The sequence below is a fragment of the Vulpes lagopus genome, chromosome 2 (assembly GCF_018345385.1).
Source record: "Vulpes lagopus strain Blue_001 chromosome 2, ASM1834538v1, whole genome shotgun sequence".
NCBI lineage: Eukaryota > Metazoa > Chordata > Mammalia > Carnivora > Canidae > Vulpes > Vulpes lagopus.
The window spans coordinates 19,418,790-19,436,943 of NC_054825.1; positions in this window are offsets into that span (position 1 = coordinate 19,418,790).

Consider the following 18,154-nt stretch of genomic DNA (forward strand, 5'->3'; position numbering starts at 1 on the left):
CGCCGCGTTTTATGTGAATGAGTGTGCGCCCCGTGACGTGGCTGCCCATATAAGGCCGGACGGGGCCTCGCCCCGCCCCCTGGCGGCTGGCCCCGCCCCCGGGAGCGGGCCGGAGGCGTGGGGCGGGCGCGCGGCCTTAGTCAGCCGGCAGGAGAGGAAGTGGAAGGCGCCTCCCTCGGCTCTGCGGCCGGCGCGGGCTCACTCACTCGCGCATCACCGGGGCCGCCGGCGGGTGTCAGGAGCGCCGTGAGGCCGAGGTGACCCACGCTGTGCGGGAAGAGGGGGCGGCGGGGGGGCAGGGCCTGGCGCCGCGCGATCCGCCTGGGAGTCTCCTACACGTCGGTGCCGAGGCTGCTGGGGCCGAGCCGGGGCACGGAGCGAGCCGGGCCGAGGGCAGCCCCCCCCCCGCCCCCGCCTGTGCCCCCGGGGCAGCCGGTGCGGGAGCCTGGGCTTCCCCGAGGCCTGACGCGGGAACGACGTGCTTCGCGCTTCGCCTCTAGGGATGAGTTACGGTGTCGGTGACCCTTGGGGTGCGGGCACGGCCACCTTCTGCTGGGTTCCTTATACTGTTTCCTCCACGTTTCTGTGCGCTTGACGTTTTCTGTAATAAAGGTAACCTCGGGGATCCCCGGGTGGCTCAGCGGCTCAGCGCCTGCCTTCGGCCCGGGGCCTGATCCTGGGGTCCCGGGTTCGAGTCCCGCTCGGGCTCCCTGCGTGGAGCCTGCTTCTCCTCCTGGGTCTCTCATGAAAAAATAAAATCTTAAAAAAGAGTAAAATAAAGGCAACCTCAAAGTCAAAATGGAGAGAAGAGCCAGCAGTTTCTCTCCCCAGATGGATTCTGCCCTCAAAGGATGGGCAGTCCTTTTTTCTCTGTAACACTTAACAATAATGAGAATAATTGTGTTTTTTTTTTTTTTTTTATTTTTGAGGAGCCGTCTTCTGGCCCCTGGAAAATCTATCACGGAATCGGCTGCAGCGTCAACGTGCATCCGTTGACGGAGCTCAGTCCAGGCAACTGTCCAGGTGGCTTCTGGATTTGGGGGATTATCTGTGGATCAAGCCTAATCCCAGGCTGTCTGCTCCCCAGCAGTCCCCAGCAGCTTCAGGCTTCCCATCCCCAATCTTGGTGAGCTGGGCACGTTCACCCATTCAGCAGGCATTCGTTGAGGGCCAGCTTCGTGCCAGGGCTCCGCTAGCTGCAGGAACAGGTGTGAGGGAACCTGCCTCTACTCTCCAGCTTGGTGACCCACCATTTTCGTTTTATTAGCTGGAGCAGGGAGGGAGCTGCTCAGTACAAAACAGCCTGCCTCCACGAGAAAGGTGCTTGTTTACTACAGACACAGGAGAATGAGGTTTCTAGAAGGAAGCAGAGATCAAATTCTGAAATCAAATGCAATCAAACCGGACGCTAGATAGTTGTTATTGGGTCACAGCTGCATTCAATCTGAGCACTGTCCTGGCCCTGCCCCTGGAGCCCTAAGGAAGATGTGATGTAGGGGGGTTCTCTCTCTTTGGGGTTATTCCCGCCAGCCTTCCCTGCAGTTTGCACCCGCCTCCAGTGTCACCAGCAACATCCACCACCAGATGTTTCAGCCCAGAGCCACACATGTATGGAGCACCCACATGGCCCAGCTCCATGTTGGGTGCTGGACACCGGAGTGAGCAAGACTGGTTGCCCCCAGCCCAGAGAGGAGGCTTGGCACAGCCACAGGCCTCTTTAAGGTCCCGCAGTCAGTATGGAATAGCATCCAGGGTGTGGGGAGTGGGGGGACCTGAGAGGGCCTCCCAGAGCAGGAGAGGAGAGCTGAGGGAAACTTCAAGGAATGAATTGAAGTTAGCCAGGCCACTGAAGGGGGAGGAAGGAAGGCGTTCCAGGCAGAGGAAACTGCTAGAGGTAAAGAAAAAACAAAATGCTGGCTTGATGTGTGCTGGAGGTTTGTGAGAGACTAGGACACTCTGGCATTTATTAGAAAATTAAGCAGGGTCAGGTGACAGAGGGCCTTGTGTGTCATTTAAGGCATTTGGATCTTACCCTCTGGCTGGGGCAGCCCTGGATGAGGTGTCTTACAGTGACCTGGTCGGGGGGGGGGGGGTACATTTATTTGGGAACCTCTGTGAGGCAGCACTGTGGAGGATGGATGTTTTATTTGAGAGTGGGGGTAGGGGTCCAGACTGGAGTCAGGGAGCCAGATAGGAGGCTTTTGTGGGTAATCCAGGCCTGAGCTGATAAGGGCCTGCCGGAACTTGGCAGTGATAGCAGCGATTGGAGAGGCCACACAGATGGGAGAAACATTTAGGAAGTAAATTGCCGGAAGGGTCGGGATGGGGAGACAGAGGGTGACGCCAAGGTTTTCAACTGGGGTAATTGGGTGAATGGTGACACCTTTAGATTAGGGAACCTACAGGAACAGAGCTGGGTGAGTAGCAGCAGGAGGAGAAGGGGCTGAAATTCAGGCATGTTGAGTTAGAGGTGATCAAGGACTACCCAAGGGGGTGCCCAGTAAGCAGCGGGGTGACCTGGCAACCAGTGCAGAAAAGTCATCTGTCAGCCTCTCCACATCCAGCATGATCACCAGATTCCAGGACTCTGCCTTCCAGATTTCTCTTCTGACTTGCCCTTTCCAGTCCTGGGGAAGGGCTTGCTTCGTGGGTGTCTGACCTGTGCAGCTACACAGGGCCCCTGCTTACTTTAATGCTCTGCTGTCACTCTTTTGAAATTCTTTTTTTTTTTTTTTTAATTTTATTTATTTATGATAGTCACACACAGAGAGAGAGAGAGAGGCAGAGACACAGGCAGAGGGAGAAGCAGGCTCCATGCACCGGGAGCCCGACGTGGGATTTGATCCCGGGTCTCCAGGATCGCGCCCTGGGCCAAAGGCAGGCGCCAAACCGCTGCGCCACCCAGGGATCCCACTCTTTTGAAATTCTTGACAACTTTTGGACGAGAAACCTTGCATTTTCTTTTTTGTACCAGCCCCCATAAATTATGTAGCTGGTCCCACCCCTGGCTGTAGTTAAAGGGCCCCATTATCTCCCATGCTGGGCTGTATAGTCGTGTCCTGTTTCCCAATCTCCAAGCTCTCTCCTTGCTCTCTCATCCTCTACAATGTGATCTTTTTAGGCATAGATCTGAGCATAGAGCCCACCTGCTTTGCTCTAAAACCCTCAATGACACCTACGCACTGTCTGATAAAATCCAAATTCCTTAGTGGAACACCAAGGTCCTTCTCGTTCTGGCCAGTTGGCCATAACCCACTTCTAACCTTGTTTCTCTCCTTCCTTTCTGCCCCTCCTCCCCCCCACAACCCAGGCTCTAGTTGCTGCCTATTTCCCAAACTTGCCCAGCATTTTACTGCCTCTGCCCTTCCTACAGTACTATAAGGCCTTCCCCATTCCTTCCCAGAGGGATCCTTCCCCTTCACACACAGCTCCAGAGCTACTGTTGCAACCTCCAAGAAGCTACCCCCTCAATCCCGAGCCTGTTAATCAGTTGCCCTCCTAGGCAGGGGGTGGTGGGGTGGTGTCTCACCTTTGTGCAGTTTCTCCCTCCCCCAACCTGACAGATGAGTGTTATCTGTCCTGCCATTAACCTGCAGTCTCCCAGGCCACACTGAGAATTTATTCCACCAACTGTGACTGCGTCATAACACCTAGCACATGGTAGGAGCTGGATCAGTGTGGTAGAATGGAATTCAGTGCTTGCTGAGACTTGCAGCTGGCTTTTTAGGAAGCACCTGGGAAGAAAGTTGGCCACAGTATGGAAATCAGAGGCTTAGTCCCTGGGTAAGGAGACCAGATAAGAAGCTGTGGACACACTGCCCCCAGGATCAGAAACTGTACTTTATCAACTACAGGCCAGGCAGAAAGAGGAGGGTGTCTGAGATTGGAGCTGTAAATAATTATGCCTGTCCACCCTACTGCTTTGAATGGGGGAAAGGATCGGCTCAGGGGGGAAAAAAGCAGAATTCAAATTAATGCTGTGAGATGTACATGAGGCAGGACCTTGTTCTATTCATACTTCTCTTACCCTTGCCAGGTACTCTCAGAGGGAGACAAGATTTTTTAGGTTTCTTGGTGCTTGTTTGAGCAGTCATCCCAACCTTGAAGCTCTGGTTCATCATTGTGATCTGGGATTCTTACCCTTTGGAGGGTCATGGGTGCCCCTTCTAAAAAAGATGTGGGCGCAGCCCGGGTGGCTCAGCGGTTTAGCGCCACTTCAGCCCAGAGTGTGATCCTGGAGACCGGGGATTGAGTCCCGTGTTGGGCTCCCTGCGTGGAGTCTGCTTCCCCCTCTGCCTGTGTCTGTGCCCCCCACCCTCCTGTCTCTCATGAGTAAATAAATAAAATCTTAAAAAAAATTTTTTTTTTAAAGATGTGGGCCTACAGCATTCAGCTTCCAATGTCAGGGTGTTTCACGGACCTGGGAACTCCTGTGTCTGTGTCTGCTCACTTCAGTCTCAGTAGGAACTTCTAGAATTCTTCCCCAGCCCTGCTTCCCATCCCCCTGCCCATAAGATGGACCCAGATGGCCTGTGGTGATGGATCAGAGAGTACCCAAAAATGCCAGGGAGGAGCCCAGAGCAACCCCAGGGCCAGCCTAAGGGTCCTTTCAGAAGGGTGACTTTGCCTCGCCCCTCTTTGTTTCTGATGATGCAGGTAGCACGTGCTTATTGTGGATAAGGGAAGTGCGGGGAAGTGAAAATGCTGCTGCCCCCCCACCCCCCTTAATAAAAGCACTGCTGTCTCTCAGGCTTATGATCCCAAATCAAGGCTGCCAGACAGGTCTGGATCCTAGACTTGCTTCCCACCATCTTGCATAAAGGAAAAAGCACTGGACTAGGAGTCAAAGATCTGGATTCTTATCCAATCTCCGCTGTAACCAGCTTTTATTCTTGAGTTAATATTTGTAAAATGCTTTTTGTGTAGGGTGGCTATTTTTCTCCCCATGGACCTCTTTCTCCCTTGCCCCCAGGTTTCTTGGAATCAATACAGTGCTTCCTCATAAGTCCAAACAGCACTTGCTGTGTGACTGTTGAGAATCACTCATCCTCTTAGAGCCATGGTTTCCTCTTCTATAAAATAGGGACATTAGTGTCTATTTGTTAATGGTGACTGATGATGACAGAATGTACATAAAGCCGTATGACATGATGCAAGCAAAAGATATTTGTATAGCTGTTGTTGCTAATACTATCCATCAGCAAAGCATTTCCTTGGCCAAATCCTGATGCACTGGGTACATTCGGTTTCCTCTTCTGTAAAATGGGAGTGAAAAGACTTTTCTAATGGCACAGGAAAAAAATATGGGGGTAGGGTATGGCAGGGAAGAGGTGCCTAATTCAGCTGGCAATCAAAGGATTGTAAGATGCCTACAGACTTGTTCTTCTGAAAGTCTACTGAGTACAGGGAAATATGTAAGAGTAAAAATCCCCAGGGCAGCCCCGGTGGTGCAGCGGTTTAGCGCTGCCTGCAGCCCGGGGCGTGATCCTGGAGACCCTGGATCGAGTCCCACATCAGGTTCCCTGCATGGGGCCTGCTTCTCCCTCCGCCTCTCTCTCTCTCTCTCTTGCTCGCTCTGTGGCTCTCATAAATAAATAAAAAATAAAATCTTAAAAAAAAAAAGAAAAGAAAAGAAAAAGGAACAGCGAGGAATCCAGCTCCCTGATTTAAAAAAAAAAAAAAAAAAGAGTAAAAATCCCCAGACCCAGTTATAGTAAGGTAGGAGAGAAAAGAAGCAGTTCACATAATAATTGCAAAATTGGGTGATTTTGAAAATGCTGAGAAATGAAGACATTTTACGAAAAGAGATGGCTAAAGCCTGGAGTATTAGAGTAGGTGAGCCTGGAAGAGGAGTTGAGATCTGACAAATAACCTTGCCAATTCTAAGAGCAAGGACTTGGGAGTGTAACATCCTGAAGTTCAAGTCCCTGGTCTGCATCTTACTGTTGTGTGAACTTGAGCAAGTTATATCACCTTTCTAAGCCACAATTCTCTTATTTAGAGAAAAGAAAAAAAAAAGTGGGGGGAGGGTTATAATAGTACCTACCTAGAAGGGCTGATGAAAGGATTAAATAAAGTGCCTACAAAAAGCTCTCCTCTGTGTGCCTGGAGCGCAGTGAGGGCCCTATGCGAGCTATTATTTTTCTTTGTGACAAGTGATGAGTAGCACCAAAGCACAGAACCTTGGTAGTAAGGAATTTTAATTCTACCTTGAAATTTTCCAGAAAGGAACTTACTGTCTCAGGAGACATTTTTGAATGAGGCCAAAAAAGGAAACAAGCATGTTCTGAGATATTATGAGATGCCAGGGATGTCCTGAGCACTTCACTTATTCTTAACAACCACCCTATGATGTAAGTACTGTTGCCTCCACTTTACAGTTGGCCCAGATCACATAGCTGGAGCTAACTTCCCTGTATCTTCCATCCTTTGCTTCTAGGTCAGAGAAGTACACAGTATAAATCTATACCCTGTTTGAAATATTTGAATAGTCATCTTGTCCCTACCCTGCTATCTCTTTTCTAAGACAGTAGTCCTCATTCCTCACAGTAATAGTTTTCCAGACTCCTGGAAGACTTGTTTATTTGCCAGAACTCTTTACTTGTGATCCCTGAATGAAACCTGGGTGCAGCAGAGAATGTCCATTCATTCAAAGTTCTGGGTTCTACCAAAAAAAAAAAAAATCCCTGGATATGATTAGAGAAAGGAAGCGATGATGTGGGAGAGAAAGTACCAAAGCAAAGAAATGCAATTCTTCCCCTTCCACTGAGGAGCCACAGACTGACTATCTCTGAAGGATAGGAGCAGGGTTTGATCCTCCTATCCAGCCTCAGCTCATTTCTTATTCTGCTGTTCAAATTTGGTCATTTTTGAATGCTATAGGAAGTGGGCTGGGGCGGGAGGAAGTTAGAAGGAGCAAGTGTGTGGTCTCCCCAGCTTCAACCTAGAGATTCTAGATTCCAGGCAGAAAGATAAATGGCTGTGGCAACTTGTGTGTGTGTGTGTGTGTATGTGTGTGTATTTACTGGTGAGTGTGTGCCCTTGAGTGAGCCTAATATTAACTACACAGTAAGATACCCTGGGGACAAGGAGGATGGGAGAAACCACCCAGACTTGAAATGTCAACAGACTCTGGGTAGAGCTCTTTTGGCTGCCTCTTCCCTTCTCCCTCGCTCCCTCCCTCTCTCTTTTCCCCTCTCCCTGTGTGTCTTGTGGTGTTTGAAGATGTTTCCCAGACTCCAGTCTTTTCCCACCTTCATGGATTTTGCAATATCTGAATACCTCCTCTATCATTCCCAAAATTAACTTTACAGAGACTCATTTAAACAAATAAACAAACAAAAAATCCCTTATTCTGTCTTAAACAAAAGGATCTGGGGTTTAATAATCTAATCCTATTTTCGGTAGTAAAGATTAAAATATATGACAATTCAAATGGGAGATTTTCATCTGTGTGCTACCTACAGTCACCTCTCTTGCCATCAGGATGCCACTTTATCCTTGGGGAAACAGGAAACATTTCCATGCTCTGGAAATGGCCCCTGTGTAGCCTTGAACACATAGTGGAAACTCTCCTGAGCTAGCTACTTGAGTCAAGTTGGGATAGTTAGTAAGTTGTAAAGTAGAAACCAAACAATAGGCATTAAAGTACCTTATAAAGTGCTGGGGAAATTATTTTCTATCAGTAATTTCCTTGCTCTTAGGAAAGGTGGGGTCTGGAATCCTATCTCTCCTGGCCCAGAGCTAGTGGAAAACATTCCTTGAGCAAGGTCTTTGACCAAGAGGACTCCTGAGCTTTGCCACCTGACCTGCTGTGGGGACTCTGCAGGCAGGAGCGACTTCCCTTCTCTGTGTTGCAGTCTCTTGGCCTCCAAAGTAATGTCAGTTATGGCAGCACTTCTCAAACTTGATGTGCATGAAATCAGAGGAACCTGCTGAAACATGCAGATCATCATTGTGTGGCCTGAGAGCCTGCATTTCCAACCAGCTCCCAGGGGTTGCCGATACTGCTGGTCCACAGACCGCGCTTTGAGTAGCAAGGAGTTATAGTACTTAATGTCTAGAAGTGTTGAATGGCTTAGATAATACATTCTAAACATTTGGCCTGGTGCTTACGTCAGAACTTATCCAATAAATAGTAGCTCTATTGTCAATATTAGAGTGATTATTGTATATGGGGAGAGCCAGGGTGTGTTGAGAGGTAACCCCAGATAGAACAGAAAATGATGAAATTTACTGCATCTGTGTGGTTTGGAAAGAGCAAGGTACCAAGAGTCAGGAGACCCAGGGTCAAGTCTTAGCTTAGAACTCCTGCTATAGCTGTCTTAACCTTTTTTTTTTTTTTTTTAAAGATTTTATTTACTCATGAGAGACACAGAGAGAGAGGCAGAGACATAGGCAGAGGGAGAAACAGGCTTCATGCAGGGAGCCCGACATGGGACTCGATCCTGTGACTCCAGGATCACACCCTGAGCCAAAGGCAGGCGCTCAACCGCTGAGCCACCCAGGCATCCCTGTCTTAACCTTTCTGAGCCCGGTTTTCCCCTCCACAAAAGGGAAGGGGGATCGAATTGGATGGTGTCTAAGGATTCTCTCAACTTTAAATCTAAACTTGAGGCCAGTAATCCCGCTTCACCCTCACCACCAAAAAGACACTGCTAACAGGCCTGACCTTGGCCATAACCTTGAGCTGCATCTGTTACAGAGATGGGCCTGCACCGAGCTTGCCTTGACTACAGGGAAGATGAATAACTAGAGAACTTAGCCTGGTGCCCTTGGTATTCCTGGAGCGCGGGTGACATCACCCCTGGAAGCCTCCATGCCTCAGCCAGCTTGTCCAAAGTCCTCCCTATTAGGGCAGGATGATTTGCAGTGTAAGTGGGAGCAAGTTTGCTGCGTGCCCAGAAAAAGGATGTAAAAGGACGCATTTTCAACATTCTATCCCACTGCTTCACCCCGCACTGGAAGCAAAGATGATTCACGACCAAACTCCTTGTATGTATATATCATGCCTAGCAGATGCCAGCCCCTAAGCATGTCGCTCCAGGCTCTGGCCTCAAGACCCAGGCAGCTAGACCCCTCAAGAAACCTGCTTCTTGCTGGAAGAAATGAGCACCCAACAACCCAGTTCCCAAGAGAACAGGCCAGCTAAAATGCATAAATCTCATAGCCTCAAGCACTTTGCCAGCTACCCCACACAGTTTATTAACCCACATGTCTCTGCTGAGATCTCACCATGAGAAACATCTGTTGAGCACCTGCTGCATGCCTCTGGCTAGGCAAGTTCACCTAAATAACTTATTTAACCTGTGAATTACATCCCAATGAAGGAGAGCTTAGTATAGACTGGGAGCACTCTGGTTCAGAGAGTCTAGGTGACCTGTTCAGGATCACACAGCAGGACATTCAAGTATAATGCCCTGAGCAAACCCACCAGGTTGGGCTGACCCCTCCCTTCTCTTTCCTCTGTTATAAACTTGCGTCAAAGGCCCTGTTCTTTGTGGTTACATTCGATTATTTATTTTTCCCTCTCTCCCTCCGTCCAAAAAGCCAGCTCCTAAGGCCCTTGCAGCCATAATCTCTAGCCTGTTCTGTAGCAGGAACAGTGTCTTACCCTAGTAAGACACTTTGCCCAATGAATAATGAAATGCAGTACGGTCTTAGCACCCTACTGCCCAGTTCTGGGCTGAGTCGGGAAGGAAGAAGAAGGAGCTCAGGACTTCGTTCCGACTTTAGGGGCCTACTATTGGGCATTACGCACCTGATTCTGAAAGAGGAGGGTCCACAAGTCAGGCTGGGCTTGGTTATAGATTCAAGAGGCCGGTGGTTAAAATCGGAGGGAAAGGAAATGGTTGAGGGCCCAAGCAGTCAGGGCAGGCTGGGGAAGGGTGTAAGGAGTGAAAATCGGGGAGCATTTACTCAGGCAGAGAGGAGAAAGGCTCTGTAGCTGAAAGAGACAGAATAGGAGGCAGCACAGGAGTGGGAGGGGGAGGCAGGCAGGTGTCGTCTCCAGGGAGATCACCCCAGTGGGGTGCAGGGGGGCTCTGGGACCCGAGAGAAGGTGGGGGCATTTAGATCTAGGAGAAAACACCCGCTTCGTGTAAGCAGGTGTTATGTATATGGTGTCTAAAAACGTTTATTACCCTTTGACCTAGTAATTCCACTTCTGGGAAGTGATCTTAAGGAAAATCTCCAAAATCCGGGGGAGGTAAAGCTATATTCACAACAGTGTTCATCACAGAGCTATTTATAAGAAGGTAAAAATGGAAGCAGCCAAAACATTTCTCATGAGAATGGTGAAGAAATTGGTATATCCAGCAGCCTGAGATGTGATGTTTTCAAAGCCTCTGAATAACATTCAGAATCAATTATGTTAAAATGTTAAGGGAAATGGCAGATTACACATAATAACAATAGCTGCCTTTATGGAGCGCTATTTCCTAAAGCCACTTCTACATGCTTTCCCTATTGGCCTCATTTAATCCATACAACAGCCCTGAGAGGGTGCAGTTACTCCCACGGAACAGATCTGGAGACTGAGGTTCACCCTGGTAGGGAGGGGAAGCCCTGTGATTCGTGCCCTGGTCCCACTCCACTGTGTGCTGACTGCCACCTTAGGTGAAACATCTGATAAGGAGACCAGAGAGGAACATATCAAACCCTACAACCGATCTTTCAGAGTGGGAGGTGGGGGAGGGGTGATCCTCCCCTCCTCTGTTTTCCAAATTTTTCCTTGTGAAGTTGTGATATTCCTTTTGTAACTTTGCCTATTTTCAGTTCTTTATTCTGCTCATCATTCTGTAAACTCGTTCCCACCCCACCCCACCCCATTTACCAGTAGATCTCAGTGACCCTGTCATCTTGTGGATGCCCTTTATTCTTTGGGGGAGGGGCCCCCCTCCCTGTGCTACCCCACTGTGATTCCACAGTGTACATTTTAGCATGATTTGTTTACCTGAGTCTCCCATTGAAGGACATATTTCCTGATATCCCTTTGGACAGAGGCTTGCATTTGTTTCAAGAATGGGTTGAAAAAAAGAAGTACTTCCAGGGGGCTACACGTGTGGTTTTGGCAGATTGGGGTTAGTGCTCCAGATTCAAAGACTGTCCCTGTTGGTAAGTGGCTGGCTGGAGGGAGTGGGTCTGTTTGAAGGATCAGTTTCTCTGGAGTCTTAGGTTTCCGGAAATAATATCCCTACACCCCACACTCCCCTTGGGGCAGCTCTATCAGCTGACTCTCCTTGGCAGGTGTAGGGCTTTTCTCTTTGGGGGAAGTTACAGATTAGGATCCCCACCCTTGATTCCTATTGACAGGCAGCTAATTCTGTTTAGCTGTGGGCAAATCCTCTTCAGGAAGTCATTTTTTCCAATGCCTGTGGGCCACCAGGATGCAACACTGAGTCTATTTCATTCAGTTCCACCAACTTCCCTGGAGGTTTGTTACAGCAAATGTAGTTTGAAAAACCAGAATGTTAGCCAACTCCTTATACTGGCTGTGCAGCCTGCAGCCAGCTTTGTCAGAGCCCTGGGCTGTGTGCTTCATTTATACAGAATAAGGGGCTGGAATCACAAGATTTCAAACAGCTCCAGCCTTCTGCTATGATTCTTTGAGGCCTTAGACACAGTACTGCATCCTATTAGCTCTGTGCTCCTAGATGAATTATTAACCCCTCTCAGTGTCAATTTCTCATCTTTAAGATGGACATAGTGAGACATACCTGATAGGATTGTGCAGAGTAAATGAATTAACTGCCAGGAGTTTGGCGCCTAGCACAGTGGCTATGCCTGGGAGCTGAGCAGTGAGTCATGCTTCTCATACTTAAGGATCTGAAGAATGGAAGCCCTTGGGTCTCTCGGCCCAGTCTCCAAGGTGTTTCCTGGGGCTGCTCTGGAGAGCTTGTCTTTGAGAACCTCTTATCCACGTGGGAAGCCTATTCATTTCTTAGCCAAGGTGATGGTACCCTAAGCCACTTAAGCTAAAAACAAAAGCAGCAACAACCAAACACCCCTTCTACAGGCATCTCTGGACCTAGTTAAGAGTCCAAACCCATAGAGCTGCTCTCTGGCCAGCACATATTATATACCACCTCTTGCTTCAGCCTTAGCTTGTCTTCATGACATCGCTCATCCTGAGCCCTGGCAGCCAGTGCAGCAACCTAAAACTCCTGGGAAGGGAGGCATCAACTTAGTGAAGTTTAAAGGTCTGGTCCAAAATGTATTATCAGAGAGAGAGAGAAAAAAAAAAGTGGGACAAAAAGTCTGGCAGTAGTATTGCAGGAAAAGGGAAAACCCGCTTACCCAGAGAGGTGTGTGTTTTCATATTCTATAGACCTTTTTATGTACTTAACGTGCATTGTGCTGGTGTAAAAAACACTCTAGTATAAAAGTTATCAGCTATCAGCAGTTTCTTCTGGGCAATGCAGTGGACTCTCCTTTCTTACTCTTTGCCTTTCTAATAGCACATCTTTTGAGACAGGCAGTTATTGTAGTGGTTAAGAATGAGAGGCCGCTGGAGTTAGACCATCCAGTTTGGCTTCATACTCCGATGTGTGTCTCTGGATCAGACACTGCAGTTCCTGCGGCTCATCTGTAAAAGTGGGATGACAATAATAACAAAACCAACCTCACAGGGGTGTTTGGAGGATTAAGCAAGGAGATGCCTTTGCTTAGCACAATGCCTGGAATTCAGGATGCACTCAGAAAAGGTCAGTTGTTATTATCACTTGTATAACTTGTGTGATATATATATATATACATACACACATATGTACACACACATACATATATATAAATATTTACATATATATGGCTTGGGCCCAAGGACAGGGGTATTGTGAGGCTGCACATGCATTCCTGTGACATATATAGCCATAAAAACAGAGGCAAGAAAAGAAAAGAGAATGTTAATAATACTGGTTAATAACCAGCTGGTTAATAACCAGCTCTGAAAGCCCTTGTGCTGTGTGATCTTCTCTATCTTCAAAAGTGAGGGAGTTAAAGGAAATACTGATGCAGGAAAGGGTAAAATGTTTATAGGTCCAGCACAGAGTCCATCCACCCCTCCCCCTCCACAAAGTGCCCCCATGGGTTAGATGGTGATAGAGCTAGAAGTGACTCAGGTTTGTCCTATCTTTTGAGCCAGGAGCTTCTGGGAAGGAATCAGAACAGTTCATTCATTTATTCAGTGAGTGCTTGGTGAGTGTGGCTATGTGACAGTCACAGACCTAAGCCCAGGGATGCAGCAGTGGGCAGAGAAGACCTAAACAAAACAGCAGACAAACAAATAAAATCTCATAATCAGAGGGCTACATTCTACTGGAGGTTGGTAGACAACTAAGCAAAATGAGTAAGACTTGTGGTATGTGGGATAGTGGTAAATGCCATGGAAAAAAAATCTAGCCAAGAAGGGTTTTAGGAATTATTGGGATGGTTGCAATTTTGAATAGGGAAGGTCTGGAAGAGCAGATAACATTTGTAAAGACTCAGAAGTGCAAGAGAAAGCCCTCCAGCCCTCCAGGAGGGGAGAAGGGTAAATGCAAAGACCTGGAGCTGGAAGCAAGGACCACCGCAAGGAGGGCTGTGAGACTGGAATGGAGTAGTTAAGACCAGTGGTCCCCAACAGGGGGTGAGTTTGCTCCCCTAGTTGGCCCCAGGACAGTGTCTGGAGACATTATTTGTTGTCAGAACTTGTGGGGGGTACTACTAGTGTCCAGGGATGCTGTCCTCCGCTGCTTCCCCAAGAATTATCCAGCCCTGAAGATGGCTAGGGCCAAATCTGAGAAACTCTGGTTTAGATGAGTTGCAGGAGATCATGTCCGGGAAATAAGGAGCAGAGGGTTAGAGGATGGGCATGGGGAGGGAGAATAGCCATGTAAAGACTTGGCTCTAAACGGGATGGGAAACCATTGGTTGTAGATTAAATATAAAGACAATGTGTAGCCAATGGTCCTTGATCTTGGTTCCGGGTGCTGGTTCCCTTTGGCTTCCTCAACGTGGCCACCACACGGGCTGAAAAGTGGAAAACAGGTCATCTCCAGTCATTAAGTAAGACTGAATCAGCATGTAGAAACCCTGCTTTGCTAGGAAATCTGGATTATGTGAGAATAGCCCAGCGTTAGTTGCTAGGAACCCTGAGAAGTCCTGACTTCAAGAAAGTGAGCCTTCCAGCAAGTATTTAGGCTGGTTGTAGAGCAAGGCCAGTGTTGGATGTCAGTCTTGCCTTCTAAAATTTTTAATGTGTTGAGGGATGAGGGGGAGGGGAGAAAACACTTCTCCTCCACTGAGACCTGGAAGATTCATGCAGGTCCTGCTGAGTACACAGGGCTTGCTGGGAGCTGAGGTTAGAGCAGTGAATGAACAGATGTGTGTGAGGAAGGGAGTCTGGGCTGGGAGATGATGTACCCAGACCCCACAACGTGATGGGATACTCGTAGTCACAGATGAGCATGGGCACTGACGGGAGGGCGGAGTTCAGTCTTGGGCGGGAGTGGGACCAGAGAGGTGGTGTTTAGGCCACGGAAGATGAAGGAGCTCAGGAGGTGCAGTTATGGGGGACGAGCACCAGTAGCAGAGGGCAGAGTGAGCCAGTGTTTTCAGGAGCTCAATTTTCTGTAGCTTTCTTGGTCTCATCCTGTAGATTCTTATGCAGGGCTCCTCAGGTCCTACTGCCTGCCTTTTACACAGGGCCCAGGGATCTGTGGACCAGGGATTTCTCCAACAACTGACTACACTGACTACGCAAGGTTGAGGCATCCAGCCTCCAAGAGAAACACACCCAAATGCTGCTGCTTTGAAGGGCAAAACCAGAGGAGGCTGGCCTGCTGAGCACGGCCACCCTGAGGGCAAGGGTCCCCAGCCTTGAGAGACCTGAACAGCATGGGGCAGGGGGTGTGGTGGTGAAGTTGCAGATTTCTGGATCCTGTCACAGACCCTTTGGACCTTGCACTCACTCTTAAGGAGGCCTCCATCTGGAGATCCTGGAGATCCAGAGCCCAGTGGAATCTCTATAACCCAGACATTCATCTCTTGGCCATGCTGCCCTCCCCTTTTACCCCTGGAATCTCAATAGGAAGAGAGTCCCACCCAGTGTTCCATTTGCTCATTTTAATAATAGTGGTTGCCTTTTATTGAACACTTATTGAGTGCAGGGCTCTGTGCTGAGCACTTTATGTTTATTATCTGCCTTCATGCCTCATGACAATTCGGTAAAGAAGGGAAAATTCCTGTAAGGAAACTGTGGCATAGCAGTCAGGGCAGAAGTGGGAGTGGACATAGCATAGTCTTGCTTGATCCCAAACCCAAACTCTTAATTTCTCTGCGCCACGTCCCTCCTGACGCTGCCCTGGACATGTCTATTGCTTGTCTCTATAGCCAGATTACAAACTATTTAGGGCAAAAATTGGATCTTAGGCTGCTTGTATTCCTCAGAGAGAATTGCCTTAAATTAACAGGGATTGCCTTCTCAGAAAGAGCTAAGCCAGAGCTTTCTCTGGACCTTTTTCCAGGCCTGCAGACCCCCAGCTCCTTAGATAGCAGCTCCTCCTTTCTCCTCCCAGGCAGAGTCAGTCCTCTCCGGGCTCCCAGGGTTCTAATTCCTCTGCTCTGCAGCACTTGCCAGAAGGGTCTTGTATCTGAGTTCTCAGCCTGCCCCTCCTTTTGACGCATTCCTCCTGGGCTGTGAGCTCCTGCAAATAGTGAGGCCAACTTCTGGCCATCTGTCCCACAAAGCAGCACAGAGTAGGCTCAGTGAATTCAAGGGGTGCTGATTGATAGCATTCTGATTCTAGATCTCTGCAGACATAGACCATGGACTGTCGTCATCGTCGTCGTCTTCTTCTTCTTCTTCTTCTTCTTCTTCTTCTTCTTCATTTTTATTTTTTAAAAAGATTTTAATCTCTGCACACAACATAAGGCTCAAACTGAACCCCAAGATCAAGAGTTACACACTCTTGACTGAGCCAGCCAAGTGCCCCTTCTTCTTTAAACCACATTTATTTTTATTTGACTTATTTTTATTGCGCACCTACTATGTTCTAGGCTGTTCTAGGCGCTGGCTCAAGTGCTAGGAATTCATTAGTAAATGATAAATGAGTTCCCTGCTGTCATGGACCTTCCTGGTAGCGGGGAAGACAGGTAACAACACATGGATATCTCAGCAAAGCCAGCCTCTGTGGTCGGGGTTGGAGAGAAGGGAGAGTAAGCAGAGCAGGAACCAGACTGGCCTTTCTGAGGAGCTGGCATTTGAACTGATGACGGGATGATTAAAATGAGCCAGCCATGTATGAATCAGGGAAAGAACATTCCAGGTCTAAAGGCCAGGACCAATGTGGCTTGTTTGAGTATTCACGGATGCCGCTATGGCTGGAACTTAGTGAGCAAGAGAGAGAGGTAGAATAGAACTTGGTTGGAAGTTCAAAATGGGTCTTTCTGAGCTAAAAGCAAATTGTCAGCAGGACCGTGTTCCTTCTGGAAGCTGTTTCTTTACCCTCGCCAGCGCCTAGAGTCTGTCTGCCTCCCTTGACTACTGGCTCCCTTCCCCCATCTTCAAAGCCAGCAAGGGTGTGCTCAGTCCTTCTCACACTGAGTACCTCTGACTCTCTGGCCTCCCTCTTTCACTTATAAGGCCCCTTGTGTTGACATCAGGTTCAGGATAATCTCACCTCAAAATTCTTTTTTTTTTTTTTTTAAGATTTTATTTATTTATTCCTGTGAGACACACAGAGAGAGGCAGAGGCAGAGGCAGAAGGAGAAGCAGACTCCCTGCAGGGAGCCTGATGCAGGACTCCATCCCAGGACCCCGGGATCATGACCTGAACCAAAGGCAGATGCTCAACCACTGAGCCACCCAGGTGCCCCTCACCTCAAAATTCTTGATGTAATAATATCTAGAAAGTTCCTTTTGCCATAAAGTTCACATACTCACAGACTCCATCTTCAGAAGGGCATCCCACCACCAACATGAACGTGACAGGACTCTTGATTTTGTCCCCTAAATTTGCTCTTCCTCTATCTCCCCTGTCTCAGAATTTGGCACCCCCATTTATCTATCCCAAACCTGGGGTCTTCCTTGATTCTTCTTTCCCTTGTGTCCCACCCCTGCCACATCTGATGCATCCAAAAGTCATGTCTGTCCACTTCTCTCAGCTTCATCTCTTACTACTGGTCCAAGTCCCCACCACCTCCCACCTGGACCCTGGCAGTGACTCCCCCATCTGATCTCTGCTTCTGCTCTTTTTTTTAAAATTTTTTAAAATTTACTTATGATAGTCATCACAGAGAGAGAGAGAGAGAGAGGCAGAGACATAGGCAGAGGGAGAAGCAGGCTCCATGCACCGGGAGCCTGACGTGGGATTCGATCCCAGGTCTCCAGGATCACACTCTGGGCCAAAGGCAGGTGCTAAACCACTGCGCCACCCGGGGATCCCTCTGCTTCTGCTCTTGCCTCTTAAAGTAGCTGATGATCTTTCATCATCACCTTGCTTAAAGCTCTCCAATGGCTTCCCATCTCACAGTTAAATCCAGTTTTTTTTCACCAGGGTTTGTACGATGTTGCATAATCTGAGAGGCTTCCAGATTATCTCCTATCCCTCTTTCTTGACTCCTAAGGTAAAACATAAGCTGGGACTATTTGCAATTATTTTCTACCCAAAACAGCAATGATGCCTTCTATTAATTGACTCTCCTTCTTTGCTCCAAGTTAAGTATTCAATCCTAAAGCAACCCAAGAGAAGCAGGTCAGGATTGGATTCCAACAATGATTTTACTTGAAATAACATAACATAACCACTAATAACTGTCCTTCTGCTCCTCTATCCAAGTACTCTAGACCTTTCCTGCATACCCTGATCAAGGGGCTGTGAACTATAAGAATAGTGCCTGATATACCAGGACCTTAGCACTGGCCATGGGGAGTGAGGCTCTAGGGAGAAAATCCAAGTCTTCAGGAGATTTCAACAATAAGGAAAGTGGTTCCAGTGAAGCCTCTTGCAGGAAGCTCTCCCTGATTGCTTTGGCTCACAGAGCTCTACCTATCTCTCCACACTTACAGTTTGTTTCATTTACTTCCCAACAGGCTTTAGAGAAGGCATTATCATTTCACACATATATTTCAGACATAGCATGTGAGCTCCTTGAGGGAAAGATATTTTTTTTGCTT